The 27,086-nt window shown below is 41.2% G+C and overlaps 2 pseudogenes; one reads left to right on the plus strand and one right to left on the minus strand.

Annotated features, from left to right (window-relative positions):
• The window catches only part of LOC133488689 (serotransferrin-like), an 83,198-nt pseudogene that overhangs the window by 29,736 nt on the left and 26,376 nt on the right, over positions 1 to 27,086 (plus strand).
• LOC133488688 (serotransferrin-like) lies at positions 1,660 to 12,486 on the minus strand (annotated as a pseudogene).

Below are 27,086 nucleotides of genomic sequence, written 5' to 3' on the forward strand. Positions count from 1 at the left end.
TAGTTGTTTTAAATACATGTAATTCTCTTTGTTTGATATTTGATTTGGCGGCAGGGTGGCCGACTGGTGAGAGCGTCTTCCTCACAGTATTTGTAATTACATGCATGAGCACCAGCCTATCGAAGAGCTGAACTTCAGCTCAATTGCAAGATGTCGGGGGTAAAATATTTATTTCACTTGAAATCCACTTTTGATAAATTTGTGCGCCTGCTTTTTATTTTTTTTATGCCGGCCCGGTGGCTGACTGGTTAGCACACCTTCCTTTTAATCAAAGTTAGCAATAACACCATTACCAGATGTCTCTGAAAGATTGCAAGTAATTATCTTGTCATGCGGTGTGTATAGGGTATACGTGCAATCAACTGCCACATTCGGCAAAACGTCAAAGCAACTCCTTCCAGCTCGAGTAAATTGTGGAACCCTATAGCAGGAGACTGGGGAAAAACACCCATAGGAAATTCAAACAGGTCCAATGTGGCGTTTTACATAAGATGTCTTCAAGAGTTACTAAAGATGACAATATCCAATGTTTGGGCTTTGTTGGTGTTTATATATATCATAAAACATTCAGCGGGATACACATACTGATAATCGGGGCCCTAATTGAGAATTTTCCCCGATGCCATTTAAAGTCACCAAAAACCCAATTATCCTGGGCAATTTTGACATGCTGTGGGGTGTGGTTAGAAGAATTTTTCCTCCACAATCTGCTGCGAAAACATCCAGCCTGACAATCGTAAATGTTAAGCAGAATACAAACATACCAATAATCAGGGTGAATTTATGATAGAATTTATATTTGATTGATAACGATAAAGAGATACCCTACTGAATTTTCTTTTATCAATTAATTTTACTGATATGAGTCTTTGAATTATTGGCAGTTAATCAAATGGTAATAAGGACAAAAAAAATTATTTTCAAAACTAATTCCAAAATGTCTTGACTGGTATGTGTCCCAAATGTTTTCTAAAGATCCTATTTACATTGTTTATATATAGGATTTTTCTCCTCTTGCTTACTACCAATTAAAATTAACAAATGCATCTTAGTATGTTCAGAGTTCCTTTTTTGAGGGGGAAGTTCTTTTACAGTCCTTTGTGACTCAAGCTTTGTTTACCCTTAATGCCACGAGAGAGAGCCTCATGATCCATCCATTATCTGAGCCACTTATCCTCACAAAGGTTGGAGCGCTGGTGCCTATCCCAGCCATCATCGGACAGGAGGCAGGGGACACCCTGAACTGGTTGCCAGCCAATTGCAGGGCACATATAAACAACCAACCACTCGCACTCACATTCACACCTAAGGGCAATTTAGAGTCTTCCATCAACCTACCATGCAAGTTTTTTCTTTTGGGATGTGGGAGAGAAAACCCACGCAGGCACAGAGAGCACATACAAACTCCACAAAGGCGGGCACGGGATTTGAACCCAGTCCTCAGAACTGTGAGGCAGACACTCTAACCAGTCGACCATTGTGCCGCCCTGACAAGTACATCCACCCAAAATGTTAGTGTAAATTTAGTGCATTACTACGCACCTCTGCAAGTGTTGAACCAAAAAAAAAAAAAAAAAAAAAAAAATCTAAAACTGAATATCTTAGCCAGTATGTTGACTACAACACTAGTGTACTTTTTGGTAATGATTCAGAGCAAGATTTTGTAAGGCATTGAAAAGGCTTTATTTGATAAATGAGGTACATGTTAGAAAAACAATTTGCGAAATAGGTCTTTAATATTTGCGTAGGGATAAGTATTGATTTGTAAGTGGCTATTGAGCATGTTGAGATCAGAGACAATACGATGTAGCATCAGTATGCATCATGGAAAAGATGTTGAGCCATCTAGTTTGTCTGCTGACAGGTGTGGGATGTGCACAATTTCTCCAGATCTGTGTGAAAGAGCAAAAGGGGGGAAAAAGCATTTTCACTGTGTGACCATTTCTGTTATAACACACCAATTCCATATTTCCAGGGTAGTTTGAGTCCAAAAGAATCCCAAACCTGGAGCGGCATCGCTGCACTGCCTCAGTGAGGTCATGGCATCCATGCAATCTGGTCCTAAGAAGCTCTTACATTTGGATCCGCTTGGCACCTCCTGGAGACATTTGGTGGAGTCTTTGAAGAGGACGTTCTTCTCAGGATCAGACTTAAACATTTTGAAACCGGGGTCGCTGCCGCTTCTTCCGAACCTGGCCTAGGAATTAAAGTTTGGAGAATGTGACATTAAGTTGACCTATAAAGAATGCATTTTTTGGTCATGCACAAATTTCACCCAATGTTGCCAACTTTTGAGTGCAAGAATAACAATTAGGTGAGACAGCGCATTGGATGCATTTCCCTACCTGCTGTTCCTGGAGAATACTGACAACTTTGTTGCGGGTCTCGGGACGGGTCACCACAGCATGTGCCGGGGTGGCCGCCAGATGGCAAGACTCAAAGTCTGTGATGGGCACCAGACCCTTGGAGGGGCAAATGAGCTCATAGTCACTGCTCAAGACATCTGCTGCCCACGCTGGACCCTTACCTGCAAAGGAGCACAAATATGATCGGTTTTGGTACTGGCGGGTATGTGTGTGGTGTCTAAGGTTGTTACCGTCACTGTTTTCCTCAACAATTGTGTGTTTAATGAAGGCCACATCACCAGCACCCTCAACAAGACATCTGAAAAGGAAAAAAGATCAAGCTTCCATCCTTGAATGCAGCCATTTCCAAACTAAGCTAAGACAGTGGAACCCCAATAAACCGGACCATCGGACTGAACAGTGTCCAAAAATAGTTTCCATTTGTCACTTAAACTGCCATTGACAAAGTCTGTTAGTTCCAGAATTGTCCCAAAGGAATGCCTCCAAGCAACCGTGTTGAATGTGGGGCATTGGCGTGACAGCCATGTCATGATGGTGAAATCTATTGTGCATCAACTCACAGCAGAGAGTGCGCAGCATGGCTGTGGCGGTCACTCTGAAGAGTACAAGTCATTTTTTGTCAAGCCGTTTGCCTTTGGCAACAGATTTGGAACTCTGTGGCACACCAATTTCTCACAGCTCATTAAAGAGACTCCCATGAGTACTGTACATCAACATCACCATGACCAAGCACGCCAAGTTTGGATAAAATGTGGCAGTTTTGAACATTTACCATAACTGCTGCACTGGGCGCTAAGGCCACGAAAAACTGTACTATACAGTAACATGGGTGCATATGGCCTGGGGGAGGGGAGAAACAAAAACATGGGCAAAAGTTATATCGTAGGACCCAACCCCTCTTAGTCTGTTCCATCGAGGTTCCACTTTGTCTGCTTAAGTTAATTTCATTCTGTAGATGGGTGGGGGGTGCTGTCTAAATTTTCAAATTTTGTTGTCACCCCCCTCCCCCAAGAAGTGCTACTGCAGCATGGTCTCAGTTGAGGTTCTGTGTTAGAATCATGTTCAGTCAACTGGGATAGACTCCAGACATTCTAGCTTGAGAAGTAGACTGCTGTTTTCTGAATGCTCTTCATAGTTTCATGAAGAATTTTACCTAAAGGCCCCGGCATAGCCGTAGTAATTTTCCTCTGAACTGGGTTGGCACTTGAATTTGTCATCCACAGGTTTCCCACTGCCTGCACACTGAGAGCAGAACGGCGAGCCGGCCGGAGCTCCAGGGGCGCAGCCGCTACTGAAGAACTTGCCTGAAGAAATGGCACAGGGGATGATGTACTTTTGGCAAGTTTTTTTTTTTTAGATTTAGTGTGTAATAAAGTAAATTTGTCCGGGACCTTGATTCATCGTCACTGGAACTGAAAGTGTGATGCAGTTTTCCCTAGAATGCAGACTACACACCAGTTGTAGTGAGAGTGCCTGGTGTCCCCATCAAGCGAACTCTGACCCTGTACCTGGCAAGAACTGGCATGTTCCCTGCATCAATGCACCCAAAGACTGGTTTCAAAAGGCAGACTGACCTCACTGCAACCAAGCCCCTGGCTCCAGTTTTAGACAATTTTTCCAGAGGCTCACTTGTTCAGCAAGTACATTGCTATACCCTGTATAGTCTGAAGCAAAAAAGGCTATTTTAAGATCCAACCAAACTAGTGTTTTGCTCCAAGGAAGACAATTTCTCAGTTTCACGACAACAAACCAAAGCAAGCCCTGTGCGCTGCCAAAAACCAGAGTCTGCAATTCATTAGTTTGTTTGGGATTAAGGTAGTACTCGCAAATATAAATATACCAACCCCTCCTTTGATTACATTGATTATCCTGAGTGCGCATTATGCCAATTTGTCATATGAGGTGTCCCAATCTAAAGAAAATGTACCTTGGGGTGTTACTGCTTATACATCAGAGTTGACAAAAAGTTTGGAAATACAGCATTCAAAATATTGCAAAACATTTACTTCAAGCATCAATATGGTTACACTTGAGTCGACAACAAACTCTACCACAACAATTGCAAGTTAGAATTGATACCGTCATTTCAAATATGGGTCTACTTACTGAACTCACAGCTACCGGTCTCCTTGTGGATTTTACCCATGGGAATGTTCCAGCCGGCGTTTCTGCCAAAGCCTGTGTGGCAGGACCGCTTCCCCCTCAGGTTGGCCCAGGTCACCCCGGAACCCTTCTTGACCACGGCGACTGCGTAGTAGGACGATGACAAGGCTACACATGCCACAATAGGATTTAGATTGTTTTCTTCACCAAGAAACCCTCAGAAAATAACTTTCCAAAAATCATGCATGTTAGTTATTGAAACAGTCATTCACTGTATTGTCCTAGGGTGTGCATGCTTGTATATATTGTATGTGCCCGCAGACTGGCAACCAATCCCAGCTGTACCCACTTCGCTCACCCAGAGCCCACCTGAGAGCCGAATGAGGAACAAGCAGTATAGAAAAATACATTGCTTACCTCCAGATATGCTGCACTTGGCTGTGGGGGAACGAGGTACAGGTGTAACTCATTGAGAAACAATTGGGGTGGGTGAGAGCGGAATATTTAATATTCTCGTCCTGTACCTTCATCGTACTGCTCCACCATGGCTGGAACCAGACTGCACTGTCCGGCAGTGTACACCTCTCCCCCATCCACTGCCACTGCCTCTTTACTCTAAAGTAAATGAAAGATCTGCTTCAAACCCAAAAGGCGGACTTCCTTTTCATTTCCAGGTATGGGTCTTTGCCTTTCATGCATCCTGTTATAATCAACATGTCCACCCAGTTTTGCATAGATGAAACTGGTGATAATTATTTTACCTTTCCATGGGTGTTACTGGGTGAAATTGCTGCCTTCCTGTTCCATTACAGGTATGGTGCGTTAAACTGTGCATTCCGTGACTAAAGATGCCTATCCAATATGGGGTTGATTGTTGAAAAATGTTTTTTGTGGCTAATTTTCCAAACTTTCCAGGGGGTGCTATAGAGTGACTTGTGGGTTATAATGGGGACCCTTTAATTGCATAAATTTTCAGAAAACATTTGTCATTTTAAGGCACTCTTCCACACTGGGGGCAGTCTGACACAGAATTTTGTTTTCGCCATCCACCATGCCATTGACACTCCATGAGTCACATTTCCATGTCTCGCTGTGGCCCACGGAACACCACATGATGGCGCTGGATCCAGCTGCAGTGATCTCTGGGGGGAGGAGAAAAAGGAAAAGACCCAAAATTGTTCAAGTGTTCAGCTGAGTTAGATTGAGTTTGTCGTTACCTTTGTTCAGAGAGCGAACGGTGCTCATGTAGCCGGCACCCAAATACAAAAAGGAGTTTGTGTTGGGAGGCAGCCGGACCAGTTTCTGTGTGGAGTCTTTGAACATCAGGTTCTTGGCGGGTGCGTACGCAGCGGAGGAGAACAGGTTGAAGCCCTGTTTTGATAAAGAAAAATGCACAAAAAACACATTTCTCAAATCAAGTGCGCTTCTTACCCAATTTAAGCCCCACCGAGGCAGAAAAAAATATATATTCCACATGAAGACATTTCTCAAATCAAGTGTGCATCTTACCTGCACTGTGGTGACGCTTCGCCAGATCAAGTCTGCCAGCTCTGGGTCTTGGCGGGTGACCACAGCATGGGCGGGTACCCTGGCCAGGTGGCATTCTTTGTAGTTGTCAATTGGTGCTCTGGTGTTGTCCACACACAACAGCTCAGTTGGCCTTCTCGCTGTCTGCAAATAAATATTTTCCAAACTGTTGAGATTTATAGTAATATTCAAACTTCATGAACTATAGCAAAAAATTACAGCTGGAGGAGCCGACTTATGGGCCCTCACAAACACCCTCCAAATGATAGTAACTGACACCCATATGGGGAAAAAAAAAAAAATAAAAAATCCAATTAATCACCCATCTGTATAGCATACCCACTTCTGATTCTGGCTCATTTGGGAGAATGAGCATTCTTTAATATATTTTTCACCAATCATGACTGACCCATGAAGCAGCCTCAAGGACCCATGCTTGAAATTGAACAGGAACGCCGGGTTGCCAATATCTTTAGACATGACTAAGCAATAAAATTGAATCCAAGGGAGTACCTTGAAGGAACTCACCTGGTACAGTCAGATGCTTGACAAACGCCACATCTCCAGCATCTTCTACGAGGCACCTAGTGACAGACGGTTGTTGAGCTTGTTAAATAGTGAGCTGAATGCAAAGAGAGACCCACAATGGGTAAAAACGTCAGAAAATTGTTTCATCCCTCCCACACACCAATAGATTTAAACAAAACTGTTTCAAGTATTTAGTGCCCGTTGACACTGTCCAAGCTGCAAAGCATGCTTGCTTTAAGCTGCGTCTTGCCAGTTGACTGCTCTAAACTGGTTCAAGTATATCAAGGAACAGAGCTTGTTGAAACTGGCAACTGTCTCAGAACAACCTGTGGTGGTTTCCGCAAGGGTCAGTTCTGCTGGTGACCAGTCAGGACTAAATACAGTGAGGCTGTTTCAGTTTCTTTGCTGTTCTTTCAGTAGAGCTCTGGTATATTTTTGGCCTGCTGTGGAACTAGCTCAATTAAATTTGGACTGGCCTGCATACTGCTGAAACCCATTAAAACTGCTTAAAAATATGCGATACAGCGGGGTACCCACTGCACTTACTGGAATGCACCACCATAGTCGTAGTAGGGTTCATTGTGAGACCGTGAGCAGTCTCCCTTGCAGCCTTTGCACAGTTTGGAACCCTTTTCTGCTCCAGGGGCACAGCTCTGAGAGAAGAAACTACCCACCGCTACAAATAAATAAGGTTCAAAATAGCTCAACGTCGGTCTATAACTTTAACACGAGACATCACTCACCAGCTTCAATAGTTTGGTCCTCAATGCCTCCCCACTTCAACACACCCAACTTGATCAGAGTTCCAATCAGGATGTTCCAGCCAGCAGATTTTCCCAAACCAGTGTGGCAAGATCTCTTCCCCGCCAGGTCCCGGATACCAAAGTCTGTGCCCTTCTTAACCACGGCGATGGCGTAATAACAGCTATCAGATGCTGAGCACATTGCATCATTAAAAAAAAAAAAAAGTTAAAGTTGCTGTGCAACAATTTCTCCAGAAAAATGAATGTGGTCAATACCTGTTGATAGAAAATGAATTTGGGTACACAATGATCAGTCTTATTTTGAGTCAGTTTCCTCCTGATCAAAGTCTTCAAAGGTCTGATTGTAAGGTGTCTAAAAGATTGAGCAATTAACCTGTGGTGTGGGTCCATTGATGAATTTTACTTCCTGATGTGCTAAGAAAACACTCTGGGCTAACAATCGGGGCAAATTTGAGCATTTGTCTCACTTGCAAACAGCCAGAAAAGGCCTGATTATTGAGTGACTAAACTATTATTCAGAGCAATCATCTTGTGATGCAGGACGTGTTGGAATGATTTTTCCCCTCCCAATCAGAAAATGGTCAGATCAATCAAATGTTAAACAAGGTAATCATTGCCAATCAGCCTAAATTCTAGCATTGCTTTCAACTCGAGAACAAGGCCTCATTGCCCTTTAATATCCTGAGCAATTATTCCACAGCGTGGGAGTGTTTTGAGCGATTTCTCTTCCCATCTATGAGGAAGAAAAATGTTTTACCCGTTCTACATTTCTGACCACAATTCCTAGCTTCTATTACCACTTATTGTATTTTCTGGCCTAGTGGCACCATGCTAACTCATAGGTCAGCCTTTGTATTCCAACATCTGGTTTGGGGAGGAGACATTCGTCAGCAGTGATAAATGGTTGCATGTTGTGTCAACAAGCGCGTCAAGACACCATTTATCAGTTATGCAAAATGACCAGAATTCTTCGATATAAAGGTCCTATGCGAACAAAAGCAATTTCGAGTGTTTTAAGCCAAACGGGTCAAAACGAGGGACACAGATCTATTCGATCTGCGATTGAATGCAAAAGGTTTCAAAAAACAACCGGATCAGACCGTGTGTTTGTAATGTAGCTAGTTAATTATTAAATTCTCTGAACTGAATTTCTGGGTTTGATGTGAGCAGGTCCCAGCCTCCAAATCATACAAACAGTCTAAAGTCTACATACGTTTGAAATAACTATACAATGTAACTGGATGAAATAGCGACGCTTGCAGTCTGTGTCAAAATGTCAATGCTTGGCCACCACAAGCCACATGAACTATCAGAGCTAAGCCATTTTCAATATTTAAATTAACAGTTGTAGCCATAACAGCTGAATTATATCAAATCCATCTCACAATTCTGAGGCAATACCAACTAGAAGAGCTTGAAAAAGGGCCTCACCAACCCAAATTCTTACAAACAAACAGGACAAAAAAAACAATTCGCTGGCATGGGACCTTTAATGGATTGTGGACATAGTTTAGGGTGACTTACTGGCACCATAGTCTTCTGCAATTATGGGATGGAGTTTGAAGTTTTCCACTCCTGCAGTGTAGACGTCTCCTCCATCCAACGTGATGGCGTCGGCTGTTCCTGCCTGTTCGGAGGACAATGTAAAGTCCTCTTTTGAGCAACTTCTCAGAGCCAGTGTTGCCAACTTGGCATCTTTCACAGCCCTCTAACAACTATTTTTTTAAAGAAAGCTCGCAAACAATCTTAATTTTTGGCATGCACTCTTACCTTCCCAAACTGCAAAAATGCCTAATGTCGGCGAGAGTTGTGACTTTTCTCCAATGCATCAGCAAGCCAAAGAAAACTCATTTTAGAATAAAAGATCTTACTTTAAGAATCTTAATTCTAACTATTCCATTGGTAGATTAACTTGAGAACAAAATCTTGTTTTAAGAAATGTCTGCCAAGGGAACTCATGAATTGACTTGATAAGATTGTTAAAACGATCTTACCTTGGTCTTGCTGAAAATGTTTAAAAAAAGTACAGTACGTTCATGACAATAAAAGGTGATTCTTCACGAGGTAAGATTTGGCATTTTTTTTGCAGTGCCCTGTTGCAAATTTCCCAGCTCTTTCACAACCAGTTCTCAAAAGCAACTGGTGACAAAGCTAGCAACTTTTGGTGGGTCCAGCCATTTTCCAAAAAGTTTACTAGCAGCCACTGTAGTTGCTTCTGACTGGGCAAGATGTGGCATACCCTGAACTGGTAAGCCAATCACAGGGCACTAGTTAATTCACCTAACATGCATGTGGTTGGAATGTGGTAAGCAGGAGCACACAGACAAAAACCCATGCAAGCACAGAGAACATGCACCATTCAAACCCAGAACCTTGGAAGGCGAGGCAGCCGTGTCAACCATTCAATACCATGCTGTCGCTTTAAGAAATACCATTTGAATACAATGATTTTGATGCTCACATGAATGGCTTCGATGCATCCTTTTGAGTCTGCTTTCTGCACGCAGGAGAACACGGGCGCCTTGGTGGCCAAGTCCGAGCACTTTTGTTGCTCCTTGTCCGACTTGACACACCACCTGACATGCTCGGTGGGGGCCGACAAAACCGCAGCTACTGCAACAAAACAGTTGAGCATATATAGTCCCACAAAGCAAAGCAATTATGTCACTAGTAGCATATAGCTGTCGGCAAGTGCAGTTTTCACTCGAGTGAAAACATTTTTCCTACTAGTGTGCAGAAATGTTAAACAGTCATGAAATAAATTTAAGACATTCACTCTAGTGCACCCTAATTTTGCAACAAATTCTTACAATAGTGATGACAGAGCATACTAGTAGGCCCACAGCAGCACTAATGGAAAAATAATCACTCAGAAGGTTATTTAAGTGTGCGCTACTCTTACTAGTGAGGACAAAGGGCATACTAGTACATCGGCCTTAAGCTGACGAAAGGATCAGAAAGAATAAGTTGCTTTCCATACACCCAGTGTTACTAATGCAGCACACTAGTATGTCAAGTGGCACCAGTAATGAAACTGTTACTAGTAAGTAAAGCAATTTGCTTTTAAAATCCATCTTACAGGAAAATGCAGCTTTTTATGCGTATGCTCTTCGACCTCACTTGCTAGACAATTCACATAACAAGGGCACACGAGTGTCTTACTAGTAGGGAGGCAAAACTACAACTGTTACTAGTACTACTAGTGTATAAATATTTAACATAGCACGTGACAAGTACCATTAGTGTGGTTTTGCCTCACTAGTAATGGGTAGTTGTCGTAATATGTAGAAACTTCATCCATCTTCCGAGCCGCTTATCATCACAAGGGTAACGGGAGTGCTGGAGCCTATCCGAGCTATCATCGGGCAGGAGGCTGGGTACACCCTGAACTGGTTGCCAGCCAATCGCAGGGCACACACAAAAACCATTCACACACAGTCACACTTACGGGCAATTTAGAGTCTCCAATTAACCAACAATGCATTTTTTTTGGGAAGTGGGAAGAAACAGGAGTACCCGGAGAAAACCCACAAAGGCACAGGGAGAACATGCAAACTCCACAGCAGGGGCCGGGATTTGAACCCCGGTCCTCAGAACTGTGAGGCAGACGCTCTAACCAGTCGATCACCATGCCGCTAGAAACTTCATACACCGGAAAATGTCATTTGTAAGAGTCATTCTAACAGTGCGCCCTAGTCGTTTTACTAGTAAGGCCAAAGAGCCTACGAGTACACTGATAAAGGCTGGTGAATAAATGCTTTCCATGGACTATCAATTGACTTTACCCAAGTAGCTGAGCAGCAGTAGCGACGAAAGGAGAAGCTTCATGGTGGACGGTCTCCGAGTCAGCAGAGTGAGCTGCAGTCAGAGCGTCCTTTTATAGCCACACTTGAGACTGGAAGGGGTGGGAAGAAAAGCTAAATAAAAATAAGGGGCACAGTTTCCTCAGGTTTTCCCTGCATGCACAATTACTATGAAGCTTATAAAAATAATTTCAGACTGTCCCCAAAGGAAACATGAGATTGGATAGCCATTCAACTTTATATTGCTTAAAGGCTTAATCTTTTTTTGGTAGGGGGCTTACGTGACATTTTTGCATTATCTGCATAGCACACCTGTCGTAGAAAAAGCCAAATTATGTCGCAGAAAAAGCCAAATTATGCGGTTTGTGTCCAAACGGCACATTAGGAGACTGCAACATAAGGACGCCAGATACAAAAAGGTTTGAGAACAATTACAAAAGCTTTATTTCTTCCCCCCCGCAAAAAAAAAAAAAAAAAAAAAAAAAAAAAGTCAACTGTAACAGTGATAAATGGGGTCAACACTGGAGCAACAAAAACTAGAGACTTAAGAGTCACTTTTTACAAATTCAACAGTTTGTCAATTTAGAGATTTTAAAGATTAATCCAAATATTGAATGTTAAATCAAAATGCTAATCAGCTGAATATTTAGTTTTACCTGAAACATTATTTAACACTCACCTTTGATATCAAATCCTGGAATGCCAAGTCTCAATGCCATTAAGTGAATATTTTAGTTAGTCTTAACATTTAATTTACATGTAGTATTACCTTTACACTCTATCAACTTAGATTATAGATAAAGGCTAAATTTAAATGCCTTAATATTTAGTCTCACTTGAAAAAGTTACATTTCGCATTTAAAACTAAAGTTCTCATTTAGATGCTGAAATCCAAAATGCGCGTTAACGAAGTTTCACCTGAAACATACAGATATTTGGATTTAACCATATAATACAGCTCGAATTGAAAAATGTAAACGGGCAAAAAGTGGCCCTTAGACTTTAAAACAAAAAGGTGAACTTGACAAAATGTTGCAGTCATTTTCATCATGAGGCACTTTACAAACAACACCACATACCAAACCACAGGTTGTCAGAGCCATTGCTGTCCTCCCTAACTTATGGGGGGAAAAAAATAACTAACAAAGAAAGAAGGAATAAATTGGCAACCATACAGCAAACTAAAAGAAACTAAAATAAGAAAAGCTGCACCAGCATGGAGTTAGCAAACAAAAACAAAAGGACCTCACCGGTGAACACCTACTTGTTGCTTTTTTTCTGAGTGTCAGCTTGACGAGGAGAGAAGAGATGCCACCATCTTCCTCTGCACTCCTTTATATCTTGGCCTCCACCTCAGTGCTAATTGCCCTCAGGTGCTGCAACAAGCATGTAGGTCAAGGAGGGCGCTCCTAGTGGTGGCCACAGGAACTGAGGGAGCGCCATCACGGCTGCATGCAACAGGGAGCTCAACATTCACATCTTCATCAATGTTTGGATTCCCGGATTTTAACAGGCCCAAAACTCAAACCCAAATTTCCTAAATATTAACATTTAATTTATTTCAACAACAGTACATTTTCTAGGTGCATTCATTTATTGGTCGCAGTCCTCTAAGTTAATGATTATTTGCGAAAAACAATCAAGTTTATCAGTTTGAACATTAAATAGCTTGTCTTTGTAGTGTATTTAATTAAATATAGGTTGAACATGATTTGCAAATCATTGTATTCTGTTTTTAATTTATGTTTCACGCAACATCCCAACTTCATTGGAATTGGAGTTGTAGAAACTGCTACTTATATGGTTGTTTTCTCAAGTTAGAAGTGGGCTGATATACACATTAAGGCAGACGGCAGACTACACTGTGTAACCCCTATAAAAGGTACAGCTCTTGGGTTATTTTCCATTGTCTCCAAATTAGTAGATTTCATTTAAATGTCTGAATTCCTAATTAGTCAGTAACTGTTGTGGTTAAAATGGTCACTGGATGGCACTTTAGGAATGTGCTCTGCAGCAAATACGTACTGTGAGTGTTGCATGTTGGGATTGAAATGATGTTAACCCGATGCTAGCGAGGCCACAATACAAAAGGGGGAGAAGTTTATAGTTTTGGGGGGAAATGTCGCTTTGTTTTTTATGTTAACGAGTCAATACACATCTAAAGATGTTGTCAAAGTTGTCAGATTTCGCTTATCCGCAGGACTAATCGGGAGAAATGTCCTGACCGACTCTCCGTTTAAAGGGTCACGCTCCCCCCTTTTCCTTTACCGGCACCAACACCGTACGCGCAAGGGGACGAGGAGCTGTTAAGCCGGTGTCGAGATGAATTCGCCTAGGTGTGCTAACTGCCTTTAGTTTTACGGACCCAATCCGGTCTGCCCTCACTTATCACCCCTTGATGAGTAACCGCACCGAGTGAAAGGGTAATATTGTGAGTACTCCATTTTTACAGCAGCTTCATCCCTATAAATCGTTTTGCACTTGTTATTGACCTAGTAAATTTAACAGTCCTTGTTAGGACCGTACGGATTTGTTTTTGTATTAAGCCGAAGTGATATAGATGAGTTACTTTTTTGGGGGATTGTGATACGACCCGGTGGTATTGGTATCGTCGACGTTCAATCACTTATAAGAGGTTGAGTGATAAAAATGAGACAACTTCTCATTATAAGAATGACAAAGATAGAATAGAATTAAAGCAAGGTATTTATTTCAGTGATTGCTTAAGGTTAAAATGATAATATGACAGAAAGGGTTTGTAATATAAAATAAACATTAATAAGAAGAACAAAAATGTAGAGAAGTAGAAGTAGTTTAAAAGTAATAAATCATAAAACAAGTATTACCTTTTGAGTGAGCCTTAAGGAGTGATCAAGTCCTACGGAGCCGTGATGCCAATTAATAATAAGATAATTTGGAATATAAGAATCCCTGGACAGTTGACTAGCCCTCTTTCCTATCCACGCAATGTCAATGGCGGTTCTATTAGTTACCTTATTATAATAATCTTTTAGTCTTACCCAATTAAAGAGGAAATTCACAATGAAGAACTATCCAAGTAGCCTTTTGAATTCCTCATGCCAGCCTGTCCCTGATCATTTCTAGAAAAAAAGAGCGTGTGTCTCCCTTTCTCGAGAGAAGAAGGAGCCCCGTTTATCAGTGTGTGAGGCTTTTAAAAACTTGGTTTTCAGAAACTCCCTTTTTCTAAAAATAATCCTTTGTTTACACTGTCCTGGTACGACCTGAGTGTGAAAGTACCTTTCACTTTCACTTCTCAGCGTGTCCTGATTTTGACCTGAGTGGGAAGCACCTGGTTCCCCCTCAGAGTGTCCTAACGTAACCCGAGTGGGAAGCACCTGTTTCCACTTCAGAGTGTCCTAACGTGACCTGAGTGTGAATATCTTTCACTTTCACTTTCAGCGTTATCCTGACTTGACCTCTTATTTGCTCACCCAAATAGGTTCTCAGTAAATAAATTCAACTACAAGCACATTTCATATGTTTTGTAGGTTCTCAGTAAATACATTCAAGCACATTTCATATGTCCTGAACTCAACCAATACATTTCATCACACCATGTTAATCTCTAAGCAATCTGCAATCCATGTGTATATGTTAAATGTCAAAATAAATGTATATACATTCATATGAATACAATTCTCTCATGCATTCAACAGGTACGTTCTTTCTTTGTAGTACATCTTGTGCTGCGTTGCCTGAGAGAGACAACCTTACACAGGTTACAGTTTTTGCATAAAAGCTGTTCCAAAGCATAGTAATACAAAAGTAAAAATAATGTATAACAGCCTTACTAGGCTTGATATACTTCTTATCAATGATTTCCAAAAGAACATCTGAGTTATAACATCAAAGAGAACATAAAAATTATCTCAAGGATATAAAATCAAACAAATGGTTATAAGCGGTTGACTTGAGTATGTGTTTGTTTACTATGATAGGGGGTTGAATAGTATTAAGATATTTAAGAAGACTTATGCTTGACCTGGCGACTTATACTTCATGATCTAAATTTGGTTTGGCGACCTCTGGTGGTTGAACCAGGAATTGAAACTGGGGCTAAGCTCAATCATGAACCCAGCTACATAAGCCAATCATCACCTTGTGGTCCATCGCTTCATGTGGCTTGGCTGCCCACTTGACAAAGTGTTCCAAGCCGCTCCGACCGGAGGATTGCTTTTGATTTTGTTTACACGATCGAGGGCTGCAAATTGTTTAAAAAGGTTCTTTGTCTAGCGGAACGGTGATCGACTGGTTAGAGCGTCAGCCTCACAGTTCTGAGGACCGGGGTTCAAACCCCGCCTGTGTGGAGTTTGCATGTTCTCCACGTGCCTGCGTGGGTTTTCTCCGGGCACTCCGGTTTCCTCCCACATCCCAAAAACATGCATGGTAGGATAATTGAAGACTCTAAATTTCCCTTAGGTGTGAATGTGAGTTCGTATGTGGCCTGCGATTGAATGGCAACCAGTTCAGGGTGTACCCTGCCTCCTGCCCGATGATAGCTGGGATAGGCTCCAGCACGCCCGCGACCCTAGTGAGGAGAAGCGGCTCAGAAAATGGAGGGATGGATGGAGTTTTGAGACTTTGATTACAATGTTCCCATATAAGGCCTAGAAGTATTTACTCTGCCATTTCAACACAGGTTGTTTAATGGAGAGGTTAAAATATGCTTAATGTGGGCTAAGGCTGGTGATTTGTATACATGTTGTTTCTTGAATGTTCATTATATGAATGTTTAAATTCATATTTAGGTAATAGGAAAACATTCGTATACTGTAAATGTGACATTGAATAGAGAAAAGAGATTGAAAAACTCGTAACTTGATTAATGAATACTGTCAAAAAATACAATGTCTGAACAGTTTATCATTACTTTTGTGTATCAATATTTGAAGTTACATCTGAGTTAAGAGAAACAATATAATACTGGACAGTAAATGTTGATGGATCAGTAAATGATGATGGTAGATTGTTTTTTGTTTTTTTTGAGTGCTGGATCTATATTTCTGGAGACAGCGGTGATTCCGTCCAGGGTCTCTGTCTGATGCAAGACAGGGTTGGAGGATTCTAAATCATCATCACCATTTTCCTGGAGATTCGTACTTGGACTAAGTTAAGCTATAAATGCGCAGTAAAAACATGCAGACAACACATATACATTCTATCCGGGTAGCATTCACACATTACACACTGACAAACGAACGAACATCAAAATGCAACAGCGGTGAGCTGTGAAGAAAACATTTAGGGTTGTTTATATTACTGTAATTTCTCATGTATAATGCGCACACATGTATAATTCACACCACCAAAGTTGACCTCAAAATTCTGGAAAACACTTATGAATTTTTAAAATGCATGATTTTGCTTCTACCCATATCAAAACATGACGCATTATCTGTATTTTTAGTTTTTTTTCCAAATAATTATTCTGAAGTTAAGCTTATTTGAACACAATCTTTTTTTTATTTTTTATTTACTTGCTCTTATTTTGAAATTCATAGCCCTACTTTTTAGTAAATTAGAAAACACAGTTATGTTTGATTACCCAGGCAGAATTTGTAAGATTGGAACAAAGAAAGACAAAACAAAGGACCAGGCAAAACATAAAATTTTATTTTAATGGTTTCAAATTAAACAATCAAGCATTTCAGAAAAGCATTAACACTCAAAACCATAAAGAAATGGTTGTTGTTCCGTCATTTAAAAAAAAAAAAAACCTTCACAAATTCTGCCAGGGTATGTAAACTTATGAGCACAACTGTACATATATGCAGTCATACGTACCAGTCATTGGAATGAATGTGTAGGTTGTACCGGTTTCATAACCACTAAATGGCAGCATAGATTTATAAAATGTGAAAGTTTTTTTCCTATCTACCCCTGTACCTACAGATAATGTGCACTATTGACTTTTTTGCGGGGGAAATGCGCATTATACGAGAAATTCCGGTAATTAGAATTGGGATTGTTTTTAAGAAAAAAAATGAATTTCTGTGTCCAACTTATTACAAACCAATCCCTCGCTCCTTGAGTTGAACCTGATTACACACCCCTGTTACAACTGCATCATAAGACTCTTTTCCAGTCTGTAAACTCTTGCGCAGCAGTTTCCTGCCCAAATTAGTAAGTTTGATCGGCCTCCAAAAGCTTTATGTGCAGTCATGTGACTGCCTTGTGCCATCTGATTGGTGAACTCAACACTAGTGGCAAGATTGGACTGGTCCACCAGTGTCCTATGCAGAAGTTTAAGTCTAAAAATAGATGCTGCACGCAATACAAGTAGCGCGCAGCCTGTCGACCATTTGATGAGTAAATGATTCGTCGCACCATAAATACTCAAGTACAAGTAAAATGCATGGTCCAGTTAAACTACTCTGACAAGTACATCCATCCATTTACTGTACCGCTTTAACCTCACTTGGGTCACGGGCGTGCTGGAGCCTATTCCAGCTATTGTCGGGCGAGAAGTGGGGTACACACAGAACTGGTCGCCAGCCAATTGCAGGGGACATCTAAACAAACATTTGCACCAAAGCGCAATTTAGTGTCTTCCATCAACCTACCATGCAAGTCTTTTTTTTTCTCCCCTCCCCTTTTGGGATGTGGGAGGAAACCGGAGAAACCCAGAGCAAACTCACACAGGGAGAATATTGTTAGATAAATTGTAGAAGTTATCATTTATTTGCTTAGCTTGCATTAGTATAATGGACAATTTTAGATGTCTCGCCTTCAAAAAGAAGACTCAGCATCATCCGATGGAAGGGCGCCTGGACCTAGGACGTGATCGGATGTGGTCGGGTCGTGACAGGTGTTGGTTCAATATTATGTGTTGTGTCTTATTACTTAGAATACTATGTCTGGGAAAAACCCTCTTATTATCAAATATTTTGTGTTGTGTCTTATTGCTTAGAACATTATGATTTGTAAATCCCTCCTATTTCAAATAAAAGCAGGAGCGAGGGGGGGGGGGATTGTTTAGAGCGTGTTGAGAGGCTGTGATCTGAACAATCTCCCATACGCCCTCCTCATGAGAAAAAGAAACCAGCGTCTTCATTCCTTTTGTGTCTATTTTTTATAATGTTGGGTAAGATAAATCCAACATTAAATTGGTCCTTCGAGCCGGATGTCAACACACCCGAGGATTCCAGTTGTGGAGCCGACTTCCAGTTAAGAGACCGTGGCCACGGCAAGTAAGACCCTTTACGGGACTGGTCTTCGTCCTCCTCAACTGGGATCTGAAGGTTGACGACAATCCACAGGATTGAAGACGAGTGGTGAGTTAAATTTAAAAAAAAATTTTGGGGAAAAAAGGATTAAAGAGTGAGTGAATTGCGCGACAAAGAAGTCTGCGGCAGAACAAACCTTGTGTAATACTAGTCACTGGCAAGTGGTCAAGATGGACGACGGAATCCGATAAAATCCGTGGGGACGGCGGGGTCCTGTACGTACTTAAATTCCGTATTTCTGTGTTTCCGTGTTTTCGTGTGTTTATAAAAACGTTATTAATATCGTGTGTATGTGTAAAAGTATGAATGTATAAGACGGGATTGTAAGTGACAACTGAGTTTGGAAGCAAAGGCAAGAATTCTCCGCCCCAATTGGGGTAGAAGCTTGAGAATTACCAAAACTCAGACATTTATTGTCACCCTGTCATTTTTGAATAAAGTCAGTATTTAGGTCACTCTAGGTGCAAATGAACTGACTTCCAAATTCACAAAAATGGGAATAAATAACAGTAAACCGGATCAAAAAATAGACCTAACGTGTAAAGATTGGAAATATGTTCAACTACAAAACCATTTCAAAATAGAACATTTAAACACGTGGATAACCAAATACGGTTTCGCTGGCCAGCTAAATTCGCAAAAAATAGTTCAACTTCAAAACGAAATAAAGTGTCGACACAAAAATGATATATCACAAATACAAAAAGATGGATTTGACGACTTACTCTTCTGGTTAAACATGGCGTCAAAAAGAGAAAAAGGAAGGGAGAATAAGAAACACTTAACAAATGAACAAAAAGAGCAGGAAGGTAGACATAAAAATATGTTGTTTCAAAGACAGGAAGATGACGAGACAGGACCAATAATAAGAATTAGCGAGAAAAAGATAATTGAAGAAAGTTGTAAAAAAAATAAGGAAACAAAAGCATCAGCACCCTTGTACCTGGTTTTGCCACCTCATGAAAATCCTCCAACTCGAGAGGCACAAACACAATGAATTTTACGATCGGGAGGGGTACAAATGAATTGGTCTAAAACTATGGGAGAAACATTTTCTCCCACTCCCAAAATAACAAATATAACCTCAGATGAGGGAGACCTGGATTTATTTCCGATAATTGAAGTGGCACATCCAAATATACAAGAGGACCAGAAAGAAAACATTTTGGTCTATAGGACCTGGACTAATGAGGATGTGAAAAAGGCCGTAGCCGGCATCACACCTTATCAACAACAGTTAAAAAATGCTTTACATGCGAATTCGAAAGAACACATTAACAGATGGGTAGATAAACATTGGATAAACCTAGCAACTGGCCCTCTGGAGGAATATGTTAATCATGCCCTCCACGCAGAAAGAGTGTTAGACAAAATCAAAAAGAGAAGATAGATGTCTTCCTCGATGAAGAAGCAGAAATATACTATCAAGGCAGAGAGAGAGATAATTTTAGAGGACACGGCAGAGACCATGGGAGAGTAAGATATGGTAGAAATCGAAATTATTATGATAATACCATCTGTTGGTGCTGTGGAAACAAAGGCCACATTGCACGTGAATGCCCTAAAAAAGAAAAAAAGAAAAAGAAAAGAGAATACGGACAAACTACTGCATGACTAGGCCAGCCTGCTTCCCAACTCAACAAATCCTCTTGTGTAAACATTACAGAGAATGAGGAGGTGGATTTCAATTTACAGGACATTCTGAGTTTGGACACTGAAAAACCTGAAATAACCTTGTAGAATGCCCATTTTCGAAGTCCCGGAGTGCCCTGTGAATTTGTTGGGAAGAGATGGCTTATTCCAACTAGGACTTGTACTCAAACATGAATTAAACATAAATTAAAAAGAGAGGACCTCGATGTAACACTGGAAAACAGAGAAAGTACATTCTATTACACAATCGATATCCCAGACAAACCACAGTTAAACATGGAAAAGGCCCTGTTGTCTGCAGCCTTGCAGCTTATCACAAAAATAGAAGATAAAAAAGAATGTGATGAGCTGCAGTAATACAGAGAGCAGCATGCGTACCAATCCCACGCACATTGTTAAATTCATTAAGACCAGACGCTACTGTGTTTACAGTAGTAGACATAAGTAATGCATTTTTTACAGTACCAATAGAAAATAACAGTCAATTTTGGTTTGCATTCACATTTGAGAAAAAAAAAATATATATATACATTTACTAGATTACCGCAAGGTTACTGTGAAAGTCTAACTAATTATTCACAAGTTATGACAACACGCATGTCTTCTGGCATCTACAGATGGAGAGACATGCAAGGATTCATTGACTTTACTGCATCATCTAACAGAAGAGGGACATAAAGTTAACAAAAAATAAATTGCAATGATGTAAAAGACAAGTTAAATATCTAGGCCATAATTTAAGTATAGGAGGAAAGACTATATTAGAAGACAGGAGAGCTATAGTCTTAAAAAATCCTAAACCACAGACGAAGAAACATATAATAATCATTTTTAGGTCTGACAAATTATTGTAGAGCATGGATTCCAAACTATGTAGAAATTGTTGCACCATTGTCAAAATTAATGTATAAAAACAATCTTAAAATGACATCACCTGTTTAATGGAGTACAGAGGCAGAAAAGGCCTTCTGTGACATTAAACAACATTTGGTGTCCAGTGCTGCACTAGGCCTTCCAAATTTAATGATAAAACATTCATTCAAATGGTAGATTGTAAAAGCTATTGCATGACCTCCATACTTACACAACAATACGGTGATAAGCTAAAACCAATAGCTTATTTTTCAACTAGAGAGCAGTTCACCCTTAAGGTCCCACATACAGTGTCTGCTCTCACAACCTTAAATCCAGCCACACTAATACCCTTACTTGATGAAGGCACGCAGCATGATTGACAGGAATTGGCTGAACAAGCTGCTGAATTAGTAGCATTAACCGAGGCATGCAAACCAAGGAAAAATAAAGATGGTACAATCTATACTGATAGCCAATATGAGTATTCCACAAGACCGTAATTATTGTGAAAAACAAAGTGCAAAACTACAAAATGAAATTTACATTAGCACAGGAAAAAAAAAAAAGGGATGGTGGCACAGATAGATTGACACTTTACAGCCCTAAAAAATAGCAGAAAGAAACACGTGGGTTCATTTAACACACTGTAAAAGAGTCATTTCAGCTGAGTACTCAAACAGGGAAGGTGAGCAAAAGTCTGATAACGGAGCGGGAGCAGATGTGTAGATTCTGAAAACGCTTGCTGGTCAGTGAAGAAAAAAGACACCAACCCTTTTAGTGAGAACTCAGCAGAAAGGCACACCCACGTTGGTTATGAGATTCGCTAAGTTGTTACGTAGCAACTTTGGCTACTATGATGTTGGTTTTGTTTTTGTGGTACATGGGACGTCCCACCCTCAATGATAAAACCCATTTTTTAGATAGAAAATCACCTACCAACTGGACCAATATGACAAACCCAATAATAAAAAAAAAAAAATTTCAAATCATTAACTCGTATCAAAAGGAGTACAGCTGATAATCAAAATTGTGGACATGGCCTCCAAACGCGGCAAAAAGGTTTAATATTTTGTGCCCCCCAAAATCAAGCTGCTTTAATCATAATTCCATATGCGGCTCTCACCAATGATGCTCAAGAGAATGGGCAGAATTGGGGATTTGGATATGACTGGTATGCAACTATAGGCTTTGGATGGGAACACCTCATTGGTGAAACAAGTTATGATTGGTCCAGTTGGTCAAAAAAAAAAAAAAAAAACAGCAAAAGAACATAGAAAGAAGTTTAACCTAAGCAAAACGGCTTGTGTTATATTGTGTATTGTATATTGTGTACTGTGTTATAGGAACAGTGTTAAACCAAAAATGCCATTGAAAACTTCAAAGAAAGGTGGACACATTTTAATTTAATTTTAACAACATAACTACTGATGATTGGTTCCTTGTAAATCATGGGATCCTATATATCCCGTAAAAGAAGCAGATAAACACAAACCGATGTTTTCTACTTTAGTAGCACCAAATAATTTCACTTTTATCTTCTTCTTCTTTTCCTTTCGGCTTGTCCCGTTAGGGGTCGCCACAGCGCGTCATCCTTTTCCATGAGAGCCTATCTCCTGCATCCTCCTCTCGAACACCAACTGCCATCATGTCTTCCCTCACGACATCCATCAACCTTCTCTTTGGTCTTCCTCTAGCTCTCTTGCCTGGCAGCTCCATCCTCATCATCCTTCTACCAATATACTCACTCTCTCTCCTCTGGACGTGTCCAAACCATTGAAGTCTGCTCTCTCTAACTTTGTCTCCAAAACATCGAACCTTGGCTGTCCCTCTGATGAGCTCATTTCTAATTTTATCCAACCTGGTCACTCCGAGAGCGAACCTCAACATCTTCATTTCCGCCACCTCCAGCTCTGCTTCCTGTTTTCTCTTCAGTGCCACTGTCTCTAATCCATACATCATGGCTGGCCTCACCACTGTTTTATAAACTTTGCCCTTCATCCTAGCAGAGACTCTTCTGTCACATAACACACCTGACACCTTCCTCCACCCGTTCCAACCTGCTTGGACCCGTTTCTTCACTTCCTGACCACACTCACCATTGCTCTGGACGGTTGACCCCAAGTATTTAAAGTCCTCTACCCTTGCCATCTCTTCTCCCTGTAGCCTCATTCTTCCCCCACCACCCCTCTCATTCATGCACATATATTCTGTTTTACTTCGGCTAATCTTCATTCCTCTTCTTTCCAGTGCATGCCTCCATCTTTCTAACTGTTCCTCCAGCTGCTCCCTGCTTTCACTGCAGATCACAATGTCATCTGCAAACATCATGGTCCACGGGGATTCCAGTCTAACCTCATCTGTCAGCCTATCCATCACCACTGCAAAAAGGAAGGGGCTCAGGGCTGATCCCTGATGCAGTCCCACGTCCACCTTAAATTCTTCTGTCACACCGACAGCACACCTCACCGCTGTTCTGCTGCCCTCGTACATGTCCTGTATTATTCTAACATACTTCTCTGCCACTCCAGACTTCCGCATGCAGTACCACAGTTCCTCTCTGGGTACTCTGTCATAGGCTTTCTCTAGATCTACAAAGACACAATGTAGCTCCTTCTGACCTTCTCTGTACTTTTCCATCAACATCCTCAAGGCAAATAATGCATCTGTGGTACTCTTTCTAGGCATGAAACCATACTGTTGCTCGCAAATACTCACTTCTGTCCTGAGTCTAGCCTCCACTACTCTTTCCCATAACTTCATTGTGTGGCTCATCAACTTTATTCCTCTATAGTTGCCACAGCTCTGCACATCACCTTTGTTCTTAAAAATGGGCACCAGTACACTTTTCCTCCATTCCTCAGGCATCTTCTCACGCACTAGAATTCTATTGAACAAGCTGGTCAAAAACTCCACAGCCACCTCTCCTAGATGCTTCCATACCTCCACAGGAATGTCATCAGGACCAACTGCCTTTCCATTTTTCATTCTCTTTAATGCCTTTCTAACTTCCCCCTTACTAATCATTGCCACTTCCTGGTCCACCACACTTGCCTCTTCTACTCTCCCTTCTCTATCATTTTCCTCATTCATCAACTCCTCGAAGTATTCTTTCCATCTACCTAGCACACTGCTGGCACCAGTCAACATATTTCCATCTCTATCCTTAATCACCCTAACCTGCTGCACATCCTTCCCATCTCTATCCCTCTGTCTGGCCAGCCTGTATAGATCCTTTTCTCCTTCTTTAGTGTCCAACCTGCCATACATGTCATCATATGCCTCTTGTTTTGCCTTTGCCACCTCTACCTTTGCCCTGTGTCGCATCTCAATGTATTCCTTTCGCCTCTCCTCGGTCCTCTCAGTGTCCCACTTCTTCTTAGCTAACCGTTTTCCTTGTATGATTTCCTGTACTGTGAGGTTCCACCACCAAGTCTCCTTCTCTCCTTTCCTGCCAGAAGATACACCAAGTACTCTCCTGCCTGCTTCTCTGATCACCTTGGCTGCAGTGGTCCAGTCTTCTGGAAGCTCTTTCCGTCCACCGAGAGCCTGTATCACCTCTTCCCGAAAAGCTGCACAACACTCGTCCTGTCTCAGCTTCCACCACATGGTTCTCTTCTCTGCCTTTGTCTTCCTAATTTTCCTCCCCACCACCAGAGTCATCTTACACACCACCATCCTATGCTGTCTAGCCACACTCTCCCCTACCACTACCTTACAGTTGGTAACCTCCTTCAGATTACATCGTCTGCACAAGATGTAATCCACCTGTGTGCTTCTACCTCCGCTCTTGTAGGTCACCCTATGTTCGTGCCTCTTCTGGAAAAAAGTGTTCACTACAGCCATTTGCATCCTTGTTGCAAAGTCTACCACCATCTGTCCCTCCAAGTTCCTTTCCTGGATACCGTACTTACCCATCACTTCTTCATCACCCTTATTACCTTCACCAACATGTCCATTACAATCTGCACCAATTACGACTCTCTCTCTGTCTAGGATGCTCAGAACTACATCATCTAGCTCCTTCCAGAATTTCTCTTTCACCTCTAGGTCACATCCTACCTGTGGGGCATAGCCACTAATCACATTACACATAACACCCTCAATTTCAAATTTCAGCCTCATCACTCGATCTGATACTCTTTTCACCTCCAAGACATTCTTAGCCAACTCTTCTTTTAAAATAACACCGACTCCATTTCTCTTCCCATCTACACCATGGTAAAATAATTTAAACCCTCCCCCTAAACTTCTAGCCTTACTGCCTTTCCACCTGGTCTCCTGGACACACAATATATCAACCTTTCTCCTAATCATCATGTCAACCAACTCCCGAGATTTTCCTGTCATAGTCCCAACATTCAAAGTCCCCAAATTCAGTTCTAGGCTCTGTGTTTTCCTCTTCTCTTTCTGCCGAAGAACCCGCTTTCCACCTCTTCTTCTTCTTCTTCTTTGACTTCGACTTCGACCCACAGTAGCTGAATTTCCAACAGCGCCCTGCAGGTTGACGGCGCCGGTGGCGGACGTTGTTAACCCGGGCCACGACCGATCCGGTATGGAATTCTTTGGATGAACGCTCATATTTGTTTGGCAAGGTTTTAAGCCGGATGCCCTTCCTGACGCAACCCTCTGCATTTATCCGGGCTTGGGACCGGCCTACAGTTTGCACTGACTTGTGCCCCCCATAGGGCTGCATAATTTCACTTGTATAAACATGATTAATAAAGGAAAAAAAATTAGGACCACTGAACGACACACAGTGTAAAGTAATCTTAAAAGTCAAACCAAATTTTGTGCCAGTGTCACGGAGCGACATCTGGTGGTGGTGGGGAGATGATAGACTGTTTGATAGATTACCTAAAGATATATCTAGATTATGCGCTATTATCACTTTGATATTGCATGTGTCAGTATACCCTATGCCTGTTCAAGATTTAATGGAAAGGGCACCAATGTTTTTGTCCAATCTAAAAACATATACAAAAAAGAGATTTGTCATGGCAGGGGCAAAATAATCCAACATACATCGACGCCAGGTGTTCCTCGTGGGGGTTCCTAATCAATACAAATTGGGTGACCAGGTTGCAGGAGGATTTGAGTCTTTCATATGCTGGTGGTGTACGATTAATAAAAATGTTGATGGGATAAACTACATCCACTTCAATGTACAGAGATTAGGAAATTGGACTCAGAGTGGGTTGAAAGCTGTGCACGAGCAGCTCAAGGACGTTCCAAAGACCGCATAGCTGTCGACATGCTCCTCGCAAGAGAGGGAGGTGTTTGCGGTATGTTTGGAGAACAAACAATACTGCTTCAGATGGCAGCTTGACCAGAGCCATCGATGGTCTACGGACCCTCAATCAACACTCCTTGTGGGACAGCTCGGATGGACGTTTTTGGTAAATATAAAACCCTAATTTCACCAATATTGATATCAATTGCTGTTTTTGCAGCCATTCTGACATTATGTGGATGTTGTTGTATCCCATGCATTCTGGCATTAATCAGTAAATTAATCACCACAGCCATAACCCCCATGGAGAAATCGTATGGAGCTGATGTATACTGTATGATGATAATGATGATTATGATGATAATGATGATTTTGCTTTACCTGATTTGTTACCTGATACAGATGATTACAATGTTTAAACTACAACATTCATATATGACAAGTTTACTCTGAGTGTAAATGTATTTGTTTCATAAAAAGGATTCTACAGTTAAAAATCGAAATGAAGTGACTGTAAGATGATATGAGAATTTGTGCAAATACATGATAAACAGGAGGGAAATGTTAGATAAATTGTAGAAGTTATCATTTATTTGCTTAGCTTGCATTAGTATAATGGACAATTTTAGATGTCTCGCCTTCAAAAAGAAGACTCAGCATCATCCGATGGAAGGGCGCCTGGACCAAGGACGTGATCGGATGTGGTCGGGTCGTGACAGGTGTTGGTTCAATATTATGTGTTGTGTCTTATTACTTAGAATACTATGTCTGGGAAAAACCCTCTTATTATCAAATATTTTGTGTTGTGTCTTATTGCTTAGAACATTATGATTTGTAAATCCCTCCTATTTCAAATAAAAGCAGGAGCGAGGGGGGGGGATTGTTTAGAGCGTGTTGAGAGGCTGTGATCTGAACAATCTCCCATACGCCCTCCTCATGAGAAAAAGAAACCAGCGTCTTCATTCCTTTTGTGTCTATTTTTTATAATGTTGGGTAAGATAAATCCAACA

Source organism: Phyllopteryx taeniolatus, chromosome 14 (genome assembly GCF_024500385.1).
Source record: "Phyllopteryx taeniolatus isolate TA_2022b chromosome 14, UOR_Ptae_1.2, whole genome shotgun sequence".
Lineage (NCBI taxonomy): Eukaryota > Metazoa > Chordata > Actinopteri > Syngnathiformes > Syngnathidae > Phyllopteryx > Phyllopteryx taeniolatus.